We start from the raw sequence: 14,081 nt of genomic DNA on the forward strand, positions 1-14,081 counted from the left end.
AAAGCCACGGCCAGGGGCAGTGGACTGGCAAAAACAAAACAAAGCAAAGTAATAATTTCCGAAGTTTCTGACGGTACCACCATTCCAGCCAGCCACTATCCACTGACCAAGTCTAGATGCACTTAAATATGTATATAGAAAATTTTTAATATGGCCGCGCGCCCATTACTTTGTAAATGCGGAATAAAAAACGGCAGAACTCAAAGGAAAGTGGTGGGTGAAGAATTAAATAATACTTTAGTCGCCGGCCGGGGGGGCGGGGTTAAACTGGGTTTTTTGCTCAGCAGGAAATTCAAAACTCATGATTTTGTCGTTTGACTTGGCACAAGATGGGCGCATATCCCATATTTATCTGCTAACTGAGCAGAAGCGAGCATAAGCCTTTGCCCTCTCCCCCCTCCCCGCCCACCGATATTCAGTTGGCAATAATAAGGATAATGCATGGCTCGGGTTCCTTTACAGTAGCTCAAAGCCCCATCCCACGATGGGGTGGTGGGGTAGATGGGGTTCTGGCCAAGTATCTAAATAAATAGCTCAGCAAACTGAAGTTTGTCTCGAGTTTTGAGTTGGGCCAAAGCATCTTGACTTGACTATGCCAGCTCTATTCCACGGAGTCCCATACCTGAGCTGCGGCTTTAGCTGCTAGAGCTTCTACGGGGGATTTATGTTGTGAAAAGTGAAACATAAGCACGCTGGATTGCAGCGACTTTGGCAAGTCAGACGCACGAAATAAAAAACATACTCGTATATGTATGTATGTGGCATATAGAGCGACACGTGCCACATCATGAGGCAGTGGCATAAGCATTGGCCCAGACCTATTCCCCATCCTCATCCACACCGCGCGACTCCACCCATGTGGATGTGTGGCTGAAATGAGTTCAGCGAGAAATGTTTATATCCGTTGCAATTGCCGGCTGGGAGCTCGCATTCTCGGATCATAAATCGCTAAAAACTCGACTGATGCTTCTGGCAAATATTGCGGAAAACTGCGCGGAAGAGCCAAAGCTAGCTGGAAAAGCAGGCGGGAAATCGACAATAAGCACAGGAAATAAGGCAGCATGAGCAGAACGGTAAAATACATCAAATATAAGCCATATTGGTAGTTCAGGAGCTGTGTATCTGTATCTACGTATTCCAAACTGATCGTAGATACCACACATGAATAAGATATGCAGAAGATAACTAAGAGTCTCCTTTTAATATAGGTACATTCCTAAACATTCGATTCTAAGAAGGAAATTAAAAATTCCTCGTGGAAATAATATTAAGCTATATTATAAGCCAAAACGGAGTTAGTCATAGGGTTAATATACGCCCAAGGAACATTAAGGATAAATCAGGTATAAACCAAACCCATGTCAGAACTCTTCTTTGATCGTTGTTCCAAAGTCAAATCCTGTTGTCCATCAAATGAATTCCATTCCAACCACTTGTCTCCAACTAAGCGTTAATATTTCGTTTTCCATCCCTTCAGTTCCAGAAAAAATGTAAAAACTGTTCTAATTGACTTCAAAATTAGTTTTTGCCCTACTGCACAACAACAAATAAGCCGCGGAAAGAAAAGATAGATGAAAATTAGGGAAAATGAGCGGAGGGGGGGGGAGAACTACTGCTGGGCAGCAGCATTTGAAAAAGGTAACAGCGCAAATAGTGCACACTCAACTGAGCAACAAATAGCCGAGCATAGCTTAGCAAACAAATAAACAACTAAATAAACATTTAAACTTTTTCTCCATTTGCGAAAAGTGGAAAACTGGAAAACCGGTGGCAGATAAACGCAACTGTGTGGAAAAGCGTGTGCTCTGTGCGGTGAAAACTTTCGCTTGTTCTGCGAGCGAGAATGAAATGCACATAATTATAAACTTGAGGTGTGAGATTTAGCCCTTTCTATATACAGCAACCCTTCCCCCCACAAACTCCCCATTGCCAACGAATTAAGTTATTTCTGGACTGCCCCCTGCGGTTCCTTTGGGCTCCCATTCGGATTTAATTGGAATTGTTGCATTGTTTCTACAGCTTGCCAATTAAAGTGGCAAACTGCTTTTTGATTTCGTTTCCATATATGTTCATATAACCAATTATGTACTGATTAGTTTTCACTGGCAAAACTTATGCATTTCAGTTTTTATAAGGTAACAATATTAACAAGGAATAGTTCTTACTATTCCTTTTTCCCGACCTGCCTTTAGTAGTTACCTTTTGAATTTCTGAAAATTTCTTAACTTAACAACATATCGGAGTCACGCATCTAACACCTTTAATATCAATTACTCATTTATGAGCAACGTTTTCATTTGTACGCTGGAAGCGATAAAAGTTACCACTTGCCCCCAAAACCTCGATTTTTGTGGTGGGATTGGTGGATGGTACTGATGCTGGTACTGCCGGTGAAATCCTTAGCCCATTTTCGTTAATTTTGGCCAGCACATTTTTTAATTTCACAGCATTTTCGGGGGCTGACCACCCGCCCCTGCCCGCTATCTTCTCTTCCTTCCTTGGAGTTGGTTGGCTTTCCCTAGATCCGCCGCTCCCCTCCTCCACCTTCCTAGGCTATTACCGATTGGGTGCTGGACAACTCTAAACACGGCAATGGTCCGGGGGCCGTGGAAATGGAAGTGGAAGTGAAGGAGGAGGAGGAGGAGGAGGAAGAGGAGGAGCAGAAGCAGATCGGGCAGTTGGAGCCGGAGTCGTGGCAACAAGAAATGCGGTTACAGTGTCCAAAGGCCGTCCTGGAATGCCATAAATTACGTTGTCGGCAGAGCGGCAAGGCACGGGGGGCGTGGCAGTCTGGGACCCATTTCGGATCCTTCTGGGTGCAGTGCAACGTGCAGCAGGAATGGCGGAATGGAGCCGAGGATACGGATGGAGGGAGGGAGGGGTGCAGACTGCGTTACGTTTTTGGCTCTAAATTAAATTTTTGCCAACGCCGAAAGAAGCTGCAAATTTTTGTGCTGCGCACTGCACTGATGCGGCATCGGAAGCGGAGAGCCATTAGTCCTGCGGAGTCCTGGGTCCTTCTGCTTCCTCATTCCCGGATTTGCTCTGTGGCCACCGGCTCATTATATGCCTGTGTGTGTGTGTGCGTGTTTAGTGTGTGCGTGTTTCGTGTGTGTGTGTGTGTGCAATTAGCAGTGCTTGTTAGCGGTGAAATGGCAAATGGCCAAGAGCCAAACTGATATGAGCCATCATAAAAATCATTGAAATTCACTTAACGCCCATCCATCGTGGCTGCTTGTACATTCTTGAACAAATCTTTGGCAACCGAGAGAGCAAGTTCTATAATCCTTTAAATTACTCGAAGATGGCATTTTATATTATATTCTTATAGTTGAATCCCTTTTTGAAAACCCTTCCCTTTTTCTATTTGAGCCACAAAAACAATAACGAAGAGGTGGAGGCTCGGGAACAGCCTGACACAACCATCAACTGTTTGGACATGACAAGTTGGTGTGATATTTGGTGTCCTGACAAAAAGCCGCACGTTATCCCTGCTAAGTGCAAAAGTGGATTGCAGTCGGGATGCGCTCCTGCAGGCAGGATCCTGCTGAAAAAATCGCACAGCTTATAGGGAATGAAAAGGACTGTCGATGTACCCAGTAAAAAATCATGTGCAAGAGTTTACGCAAAAGGATTGGAAAAAAAATATATATGCTTTCAATTCTCAAATGTTATTTGTAAGCTAAATTTAAATATTAAAGTGTGTAAGTTGTATGTGGTTTCACAATATGAAGTGGCTAAAGAGTATATCTAGATGTTTCCAAGATGCGGAGGGGTATATCGCAGAGACACCTCATGCTGTCCCATTATCCAGGCACTTGCAAATGAACTTTGGCCCGGCCGGAACGGTGGCAGACCTGTTCCATTGTTGGATGTTCTGTGTTCAGGGTGCATACCACGGTGGCCAACATTATTAAATAGTTGAGCAGCAACAAACAAGTCTCGCCTGACACGGCCATAAAAATGCCGAGGAAAGGCACACAAAAAAAGATGGAAAGTAACTGGCAAAGTGCAGCTTAGACCGCGATGAAGATGAAGGACTTGACGGGCTGAGTTATGATAGCCATAATGCTGGCCCCAAGGCGAGAGTGTCAGCACGGGCAAAAGGTTTGTACACTCTGTCCACTCGCCCCGTTTGTTTTATTCCCATTGTGCTCAGGTGGATCTGCATATCCTGGAGACTTTTGACCCGTGCTTAATTAGGCCAATTCCGTAATGATTCACTCTGGGCGAAATCAGACCCAGCAGGCTGTCCGTAACTAGGCAACGCAGTATGCATTACAATCCCCTTTCAAGCGGCAGACTCTTGGAACACAATGAAATTGAATTTAGACTAAGGTACCCGTCACGTACTCTCTCCTGGATATGGTCGCCAAAAACTTTCTTTTTTTCACAAATTATTTTCCTTTTTTTTTCTCGTTTTTGAAGAAAACTTTGCTCGGCTGCCGAGAAAGTTTACTGCATAATAAAGAATGGAATAAAAGGAGGGAAAACATAAGTAGAAGCAGCAGAACAAACAGCACAAACCCCAAACAAAACACAAAGCTAGCAAAATGATGGCCCCAACTTCAAATCAAAATTCTGTGTATGATACATGGCGGGGCTGGGGGCACCCGGAAAACTTTAAGGCATCTTTTCAGCATCTAATTGGCTGCAATCGGAAAGTCATTGCGTATGCGTAATGTGCGACAAATCAAGCATACGCCGTGCAAGCCAAGCGAACGTAGCCATTGATTTTGTTGCTCGCTAAAGACCGATTTTAAATAGGCTTACAATGGCTGGGGATAGAACAAACAGCATGAAGCCGCGGCTTCCGTTGAATTTTAGCAATTTCTGGTTGGGAAAAATGGGAAAAACTCCAGCCAAATACGAGAATTACATATATTTTTCACTTATTTCGGCATTGGCATTGAATTTTCATGTTCGCACATATTTATCATTCATCTGCATGGGCATTTGCATGTATTACTCATAAAACAAACGATACTCTCCTATGGCTTCTGCCATTTTTTTTTGCGACCCCTTCCGCCCCCAAATGAATGAGTTTTAATTTAAGCATAATTGCTTTCCGCGGCTTTTTGTGTGCTCTCTTGTCTCTGATGCCGTTGACTTCATGGTCGCGGTACATGGACCAGCTTCCATAAATATGGGGTCTGGAAAAAAAAATTCCTCAATTGTTGTTGAACACATTTTTTGCATATCGCGCAAAGTAAACAAATTCCGGTAGCAATAATAAATACATTTAAGAATTTAAGGGTGTCCTTTTCATCGATAGAACGAATGGAATTGCTTAACAAACTAACAACTTTGCCAATACTTTTCGAACGACCCTCGCTTGACGGCATTGTGCATGATTAACAACTGCTTGCGGCTGCACTCACTTGAGTGGCGGCATGGAAATCGATATGGTGCATAATTATCAGACAACGGGTGAAATTCAAGTCACATGCAGGAACCGCCGGCTTTAACTTGGCAAATTTCGCAAATTGAAATAAATCCAGAACGTGGGCAGAAGTCAAGCCAAAGGAGTAGAACTAGAACCAGACGAAAGACATTTGTCAGGGAGCCACCGCAGACAGCGCAATTCCCAGTGAACTCGATGGTCTTAGCCGGGTGTGAAACTGGAACTGAAACCGAGGGCTTGGCCATAACCGAAACAATCATCATTTGGACACTTTTAATACTTTGCCAGCTATGCCCGGGCCATGGGGCCCAGTAAGTAAGGGATCCCGGCTCCAGAGAGCTGGAACTTCAGTTTTGGCCAGCTCCTCTGTCACAGCTTAATTTCGAGCTGTTGTTGGCCAACTTTGCAGCTGCTGAAAATATCTCGCGGGATTGAAATTTATGCTCTCAAGAAGTTTTCAAATAAAAAAGGCAAACTCAAGCCCCAATTCGCTTTCGAACCGAACCGAGCTCAACAGCGCGTGCTGATTAGTTTTTGTGGCTGATATGTGTCGCTTTGGCTTATATGATAACAAGTTGCTTCAGAGTGGGCCAAATGTTTTGGCCGCTTTCGCAGTCATGCAGTAATAGATGGAGCCGCTTTACAAATGGCAAGTGCACTAATCGTGGCTTTATCACTTTGGTATTAATGTAAACATATGGATATTATTCGCAAATGATAATCGCTGAATCCTGACCTCATAAATATATTGTCAAAAAGAAGTTTGACCTTTTACAATGTAATGAATAAATTTTCAATTTAATCAGGCTTATTATTATTATCTATACTAACATTTTACAAGTGTTTGATGATTTATATGAAAACAAAAAAATGTTATTGACCTATAAATATGCCTCTGATTTTATAGGCTCGCTCAAAATGTGATGCTGCTTAATTATCTTAATTGTGATTATCGGTTTTAAAGCCGACCAATAATTTTGGTAGTCTGACACTCTAGCCACTTTATGTTGCGTGCAAGTGGTTTTGCCTAGCAACATGTTGCTGGCTGGCGGCCAATGATGCAACAGCTGCAACAAACATGCAACCGCAATTTGTAAATGTTGTGACAGTTAATTTTGACAAATTTGTTTGAAGTTTATCACTTATTGATGACACCGGCGATAACAACGGCAACTATTTATGGGTTGCCAATCGAATTTTGGGGATTGCATAACTAATTATGAGGTTGCTGGCCAAATTAGTTTTCGACACAGCTCCCCGTGTTAATTGTAAATGGCCACAAAAATTTCATTTTTATTTCAAATCCATCGGTTGTGGTACTGGTGCTGTAAATGCAGCTGCAGCTGCGTTTGGGTTTTAGCTAACTCGACGCTCCATTTGAGGTTTTATTTGCTGCCAAAGTTACCATAAAGCCTGATTTTATTGGGCTCTCGCATGTGTTTGTTTCGGGTTTTTCCAGCCAGATTAAAAACTTTTCCCATTACGGAAAAATTAACAACTTTCTGCTGTAGCCACTGCCATTTGCCCGTTTTGTTTGCTGCGGGCCACTTCTTGACCGTTGCGTTAGAGAAATGCAGAAATTGTTGCACTCGCCGTAGTTGCAGCCACTAAATTTTCGAAAATATACCAGTTTCACATGGTGGGCGCACGGTTCGGGGGGCGTGGCAGCGGCAAACGTTCGGCTCCATTTAGCCAGCATGCATGCTTGATGCCTTTAAGGTGGTGGTCACTTAAAGGCCAATGAATTTGTGAGACGGATAAGGCTTAATCCTCTTGTGCATGCGGAACATTCAGGTAAAAAAGTTACAAACTTTCGGATCCTTAGGACTTTAGATATTGCTTTTTTCGATGAACCCTTGTCAGACTGAATACTTTCCACGTAATTGAGCAACAAGAACTCATAAATGACACTGCTAGTTGAAGTCTATTTAAAATAGAAAAAATATATATGTATATCATTCTAGTTAATAACAAACTCTATTGTTGGGATAATTATCCGGTCATTTAAGGTTGTGAAAGCTCACAAGCCAAATACACATTGCTCGCCATCGAGGTGTGCAATTTTGTGTTGCATACGCACAGGCGTCAGTCAATTTCACTTATGGCATGCGAGCACCCATCGCCCCACACCCCCCACCATCGCCCTCTTTGGGCCATCGAATGTGCACTCTAAGCCAAATGCCGAAGTGGTAAACAATGTGCAAATGCCTTTGCTGCCTGGCCTGTGAGTAAAATTAAAACAATAAACGTTTCGAGTGGGTTTTGGGGTGGCGAATGCAAGGCAATCTCCGTTTGGGCCGTAAAAGTTTTTGAATACCTCAATTGTTGCCGCAACAATGGGCGGAGATTCCCCCCACCCCCCTTTTGTGTTCCGTTTGTTGGAAGGCTGATGAGCGAGAGTAAGGGTAGTTGTTGGAGGGGGGGGGGTGGCAGATGGCAGGTGAAGAGGGTGGTGGCAGCTTGGTGGCTGGTCAACTAACATTTTACCTTTTAGGCAGCTCTCATGCATGAAATTGAAAGAGTAGCAATTGATTGAAAATTTGCCGTGAACCTGGTTTTGCAGAATATACAGACCAAATAAGGATAATGGCTGTAGCACGAAAATTGCGGTTCGCTTGATATTTTTGACGTAATTTGAATTTTTCGCAGAAAACAAAGAAACAAAACGAATTTGAAACGAGAAAAATGGAAATTTTCAAAGGGGGGAGTGGGAAGTGGGAAAGCAGCCAGGATAAATTGATAACGCAGCAACAATATTACGCATATGCCACGGATATTTAGTAGCTGCGGGAGGCGCCGGGGGCGTGGCCGCTAAGCAGAGACGGATAGAGGAAATAAGCAGTGCAGAGGTTCCATCCCACTCGGAGTCAACTAATCCGGGTGGCAAACATTACGGAAATGTGGCAAAGAGCACAGCGCATTTTGGCGCATTTCACTTTTCAGGATTATTTAGAATTTATGCATAAACAAGCAAAAGGACGTTACCCAAAGTCATTTGTTTAAGTCAGCCATGTGAGTGGAAAAGTGCTGGGATGTGAGCGGGAAAAGCCGGGCCATTTATAGCCATCTCGTCTGCTGTCGCCCGGCTGTCAGGCAGCCTTTGTTCTGCCTTCATTTTTATTGCCACTAGCGAAACAATTTCACATTCGCCACTTACCCGGCGGAGAGTCAACTTGCAAATTGCCGAAACGCCCAGCGAGGCTGCTACCCCTTTCTGCACTCCGCTCTCTTCACACTAAATTGGGCAAAAGGCCTACAAAATGTTGCACGTCCTCGTGCATAAAAGAACAGACATCTTGAGGCAATCCAATGTCAGGAGTGCAACGAAAGTCCGACTTGGCTGACACTTGGCTCCGTCCTTGTTGTCCTTGCTGTCGTTGCCGGAACTGGTCATTAGCATTCGGATTGGTGGCCCTTGTCTACTCACCTGCTCCTTCTAAGTGGCCAGCAAAAGGTCACAGTCAGAGTCACGTGGCTATGTTTATTAAATAATTTATCAGACCGCTTTCACCTGAATTTGTGTGACAATACAGATACAGAGATTTCTTGCCTTCGTAGGGTGAAAGTTATCTTATAAAACTTAAAGTTTAACTTCGTGTTTGTCATATGAAATAGCAAAGAGGTATGTTTTTAAAAATCCATCATAGATTCGGCAATCTATTTCACATTCGCATGTTTCTATTACCTTTAAAGGGCTTTTCGAGAGCTCTTGCGTATAAATCTTCTCATGGTATTGGTCTGGTTTTCAAAGTGGTTTGGTATTACCCCGATAGACCCCCCTCAATTTGAAGACTCATTTTCATCTGGGGATGAGCCTGCCACGCCCCCCGACAAGCTGCACTAATTGAGAGATTCAGAAAGTTGGTTGCGAGCGGGGCTCGGATAGTATCAGACATCAGGTTGGTTTGCCGTTGTCATACATGGCGTATACGTCATATGGCAATTTTGTGCGACGACCGAAACTATGAGTGCAATTGAAGTTACTTCTCGAGGATTGCAGCACTTGAATTGTCTTTTGGATGTTGACAAACCAGCACGCAGTCCCTTGGCCAGAGCGAGAGAGGGATGTGGATGGGGAAGGGGGGGAAGGGGGGACAGTTGTCCTGGTGGGAGCGAGACGGGGAGAGCTCTCTGTGTCAGAAAGTTGCTGCAATTTTCGACTTGACTTGGCGGCGAGTCGGGGAGTCAGGGCGTCATGGAGTCAGGCAGTCAGGCAGTCAGGGATTCAAGGAGTCGAAGAGTCGAGGAGTCGAGGCTCTCAAGACTTGCCGAGTCCGCTCGCCGACAAGTTATTTTATTGATAAACTTTTTGCCGACTGCAAAAGTGGGCGTAAGTCAGGGTGGGTGGAATCGCTGATTCGCCGGTTCGTTCGCCGACTCTTTTGACATTTTCTGCTTTCTGCTGCTGTCTTCACATTGTTTGGCTTAAATGGCATTAAATCCTTTTAATGCTGGGCTGCCAGAGGGGCCCGGAAGCGGGCACTTTGGGGAAATCAATTGTGCTGATTGTCCTGCAATTGAGCTGCCACCCCATCCCGCATTGTTTTTCTCATTTTTTTTTTTGACCGATTTCTCTCGACTTTTCTTCGCCTGAGTGTTTTTTTTTTTTTTCGCCCGACACTTGGGCACATTATCCGTTCGGGCCAGCTGAACAGCTGAACAGCTGAACGGCTGAAAAGCTGAAGGCAAATTGAAAGATTTCTATGGCAAAACTGTTGCACGAACACAGAGTGTGCTACGGTATGCCTGCCTGAACATCTTCATTGCCATTTGATGGCCTGTGACTCGCAGGACTCAGCATCCAGGCACCAGAATCGAGAATCCTTGAAGCCATCACAAGGCACCTGCAATGTGTGCGCGTGTCGGAATTCTCGTGCCCGTCTTTATTGTCACTTTCGAGTTGCATGAAATTAAACCCGTTTTACGAGCAGGAATGCAAGCGTTTTCGCTCTGCAATCTTGAATCTAATCTTGAATTAAGCGGTGGCGTGGTCGTGGATTTGCCTGCTTTTAATTATGGAAATGTGCGGCTGTGCCGAAAGAGCATCGAGTGTTATTAATTACAAACAAAGCGAAAGCCTTGTCAAGGACTCGGCGCTAAGCCAAACCACTCAGCCGCACAGTTGCCCATTAGGCACCGCACTTTTCTGTGTGCGAAAAGGCTAAAAGGCGACTGCAACAAAAGGCCTCAGCCGAAATGCTGCAAATCTTAGTGAAAATGGTGAAAAATCTGGAAAAGCGTGCGGTCACGTGGTGGCCTCCCATTCCCATTCCCATTCCCGTTTCCATTGCCATTGCCATTGCCTTTGCCACTCCCCCCCCCCCCCTGGCCGATAAGAAAACGCTTAGAAAAGCGTGACCACAGCGGCAGACTCCATCTGAATAGCCGCCACCTGCTCCACGGTCCGTCGTCCATGGTCAATGGTCCAATTCAGGTGGATGCAGTACAACCACAGCCGCAAGATAAACTCCACAAAAGACTGGCGCCGGAGGAAAGCCAAACGGAAAAGCCAAGGAAAACGCAACTTTAGCGAATTTTGCGCTCTCTGCTAAGTTTTTAGTTAGTACTTCTTTTTTAAGATTTTTTTTCCATCCTTGCTTCTTTAACCGCTTCGCGTTGAATAAATCATCCTATTTTTTTTTCGGCATGTCAGTCTTTTCCCTTTTTGTCCGACTTTGTTTTTCTCGTCGCTGCTGCTGCTGCTGCTGCTGCTGGTAGTCATAAAACAATTGACGTTAAATGTAGCTAAATGAAAACTCTGTCAGGAGATGCAGCTCGGAGAAGACTTTTGTCCATAAGCGATTTTCCAGCCGATTTGAAAGGATTCTCAAACAGACTGCCAGTTGATTCTGAGTAGATTATGCTGGGATCCAAAGGAAAGTGCAAGAGAAGTGGGTTATTTACTCCTATGTGGGAGGCAGGTGGTTTGCAGCTGAGTGTTTCTTCATTCAAAATAAATAAACCGCTTTGCTGTGGCACAATTGACGAATAGAAGCTCAAGTGGTGCAATCAATTCCAGTAATCAATAGTAATAAATTGATATTTCCTCTTTTTTTTTATTCCATCAGAAAGCGGACTTTAAATGTTATTAACCTAGATAATGCAAGTTCTTATTGTTTTGTTTATTTTTAAAAAACCCCTTCCGCTACCGAAATCCGAATCCCATTCAACGGTCTTTAGCGTATTTGCTCCTTTAGTTCTTGAGAAACTTTCTTTGAACTGCCTTATTTAAAATAGTTCCTTAATTTTTGCTGATGCATTTAGCATTGGCGTCTGTTTGTTTAGAGAGAATATTCTAGGAGTAATTAAGTTCTTGGCTGGAAGGGTTTTGCAGACATTCAGTCTCAGTTAGAGACGCCATTCACATTTAAGCCAGAACACTCGACCCTCTTTGCTTAGCCTCAAAAGTGTTGCCCTCCTTTGGGCCCTCAATGCACATTAGTGCTCTGCCTTGAACTTACTCATACTTATGCCAGTGCCAAGAGTCCTTCTAGTCGCTGCTCGTTTTGATTTATGCCAAAAAATAGCTTGGAGTTGTGCAGCACCTACTTCCACACACATACAGACTCTCCAACCTTTTAATTGGCTTTAATTTCCAACACCCAAACAGATCCTGCAGCCGGCGAGCACGTCGTCCTTCAATGGCTTCTCCTGGCCATTGTTTTGCCGCTTAAGGCCTTTTTGGGTAGCGAAGCTGTCAGGCGGGAGAGCGCTAAAATAAACATACGGTTGCCAAGTTAAACACAGTCACACATTACCCGGTGCACGCAGAGAAAATGGGAGTGAATACACAGTTTAGAAATCAGTGCGAAGTTCTTCAAATGTATTGTATAGGAATAACTCATATTTGAGCCGATTTTTAAGAATTTTGAAACACTTTGGATCGCAATTCGACTGGCTAAAGTGATTGAGTGCAAAGTATTTTTCTCTGTGTGCATACACTAAGCCGACGTGCACGGATGTAGATGTGCTGTGGCACTAACACGCAGACACTTAAGTTGCCAACAAGTCAGCGGTGAAGGCTTCGCCCCTTCTTGGATCCGCCCAACGTCTTCACTCTTTTCCGCAGGACGAACCGTTAAGGCTACGGCTGCTGTGTGTCGCTGCTCAAATATTTACATTCCATTTAGGCGCCGGCCTGTCTGGGTTGTCCTTCTGGCCCGTCTCCTGTTGACTAAAGCACTTCATCTTCATTTCACAGTTATTTTCAACTTCATTTGCGCGGCAAATAGGTGAACAAATACGCTCACTCAGCCGCACCAGCCACCAGGACCTGTTCCCCATCCATGCCCCACATCCCGAGATCCTGGCATCCTGTTATCCCAGTTTGGCGGGCAGCACGCCGCCTTGGCATTAATATGTGCCGTCGTAACTGTGTCACGGTGTCGTTTAACTTATTAGCCTCCTTGGCTTCTTGGCTCGTTGGCTTCATGGCAGCCCCAGCCGCAAGTTGGCCAGATCCTGTGGCCCATTTGCATTAGCTTAAGCATTTTTCCCTTTGACCTTAAATTGGGGATTATTGGCTGTGAGGCCAGGCGGGTTAATCTTAAGTTTATAAATTGTTTATGATTTAATTTAGATTTTCAAATCGTAGTAGTAATTGTTACTAATGGAAATATTCAAACTGCACACAGTTGGCTTATAAATTAAATATGAACTTATAATACATGAAATGTTTCTTTGTTAAGTGGTGACTAAGCCACTTCATTAAGTTTCGAAGGTTTTTAGCTTTTCTTGATTAGCTAACCTAGTGTGTCCACTAGTTCGGTGGGCCAATTACATTGGAGCAAGTTTTCCAATCCAGGTTTTTTCTATTTGCTGATGGGGTTGACAAGTCGGGCGCAAAAAATGTCGGTTAGCCGAACCGAGAAATTTTTGCCAAGTGGCAGACGAGACGGCGATCGCGGTGGTGTGGGGCGTTCAAAGGGGGCGTGTCAGGGGCGCAGATTAAATAATTCATTAAGGAAACTCGACTGTCGTCGGCTTCTTCGTCCTCGAGATGTTTTGATAAGCAAGGGGTAATTAAGCCCAGAGCAGCGAGCTGAGCTGAGTGTTGGCCGTAAAATTTGTTGGCGGAAAGTTTGTTCGCGCATAGATGACATGAATTTAAATAGGAATTAAATTAAAATGAGTCGCCGGCAGCGCAGCGGCCGCAACAATCACGGCTTAAATTGTGCAGCAAATTCGCTGATAAGGGGGCATGACGACGGGGTCAGTGGGAAATATATTTAATAGCTGTGCGAAATTGGCGCAGCTTGTAAACACACACACACACACACAGGGCCAGAAAGCCAAGGCAACTGCGACTGTAACTGCAATTAAAAGCCAGCCAGATAGTGCACGAGTGTGCGTGAGTATCTGTGTGAGTATGCATTTATGTTGTGCACACAGCTGCATGTGCAAATGTACCGAGAGAAATAGCGAGCAACTAGTTCGAATAATATTTGAATAAAAAACGTTAATGATGAATCTTCTTATCTTGTATTTTATGAGTAAAATATTTAGTTGCATTCATTTGTTAAATTTTATAACTAAAATGAAACGGGAAAAGACTTTTGCGATTTGTTATTAATTACTTGTTTTTTTAGTGTATGTGTACGTGCACTTCATATGCATGACAATGTCATGGCAACTTGTAAGGCAACACCACTTATCCTGCCCCGCCCCCTTTCTTCCC

This window comes from Drosophila melanogaster, chromosome 2R, assembly GCF_000001215.4.
Source record: "Drosophila melanogaster chromosome 2R".
In the NCBI taxonomy this organism is placed as follows: domain Eukaryota; kingdom Metazoa; phylum Arthropoda; class Insecta; order Diptera; family Drosophilidae; genus Drosophila; species Drosophila melanogaster.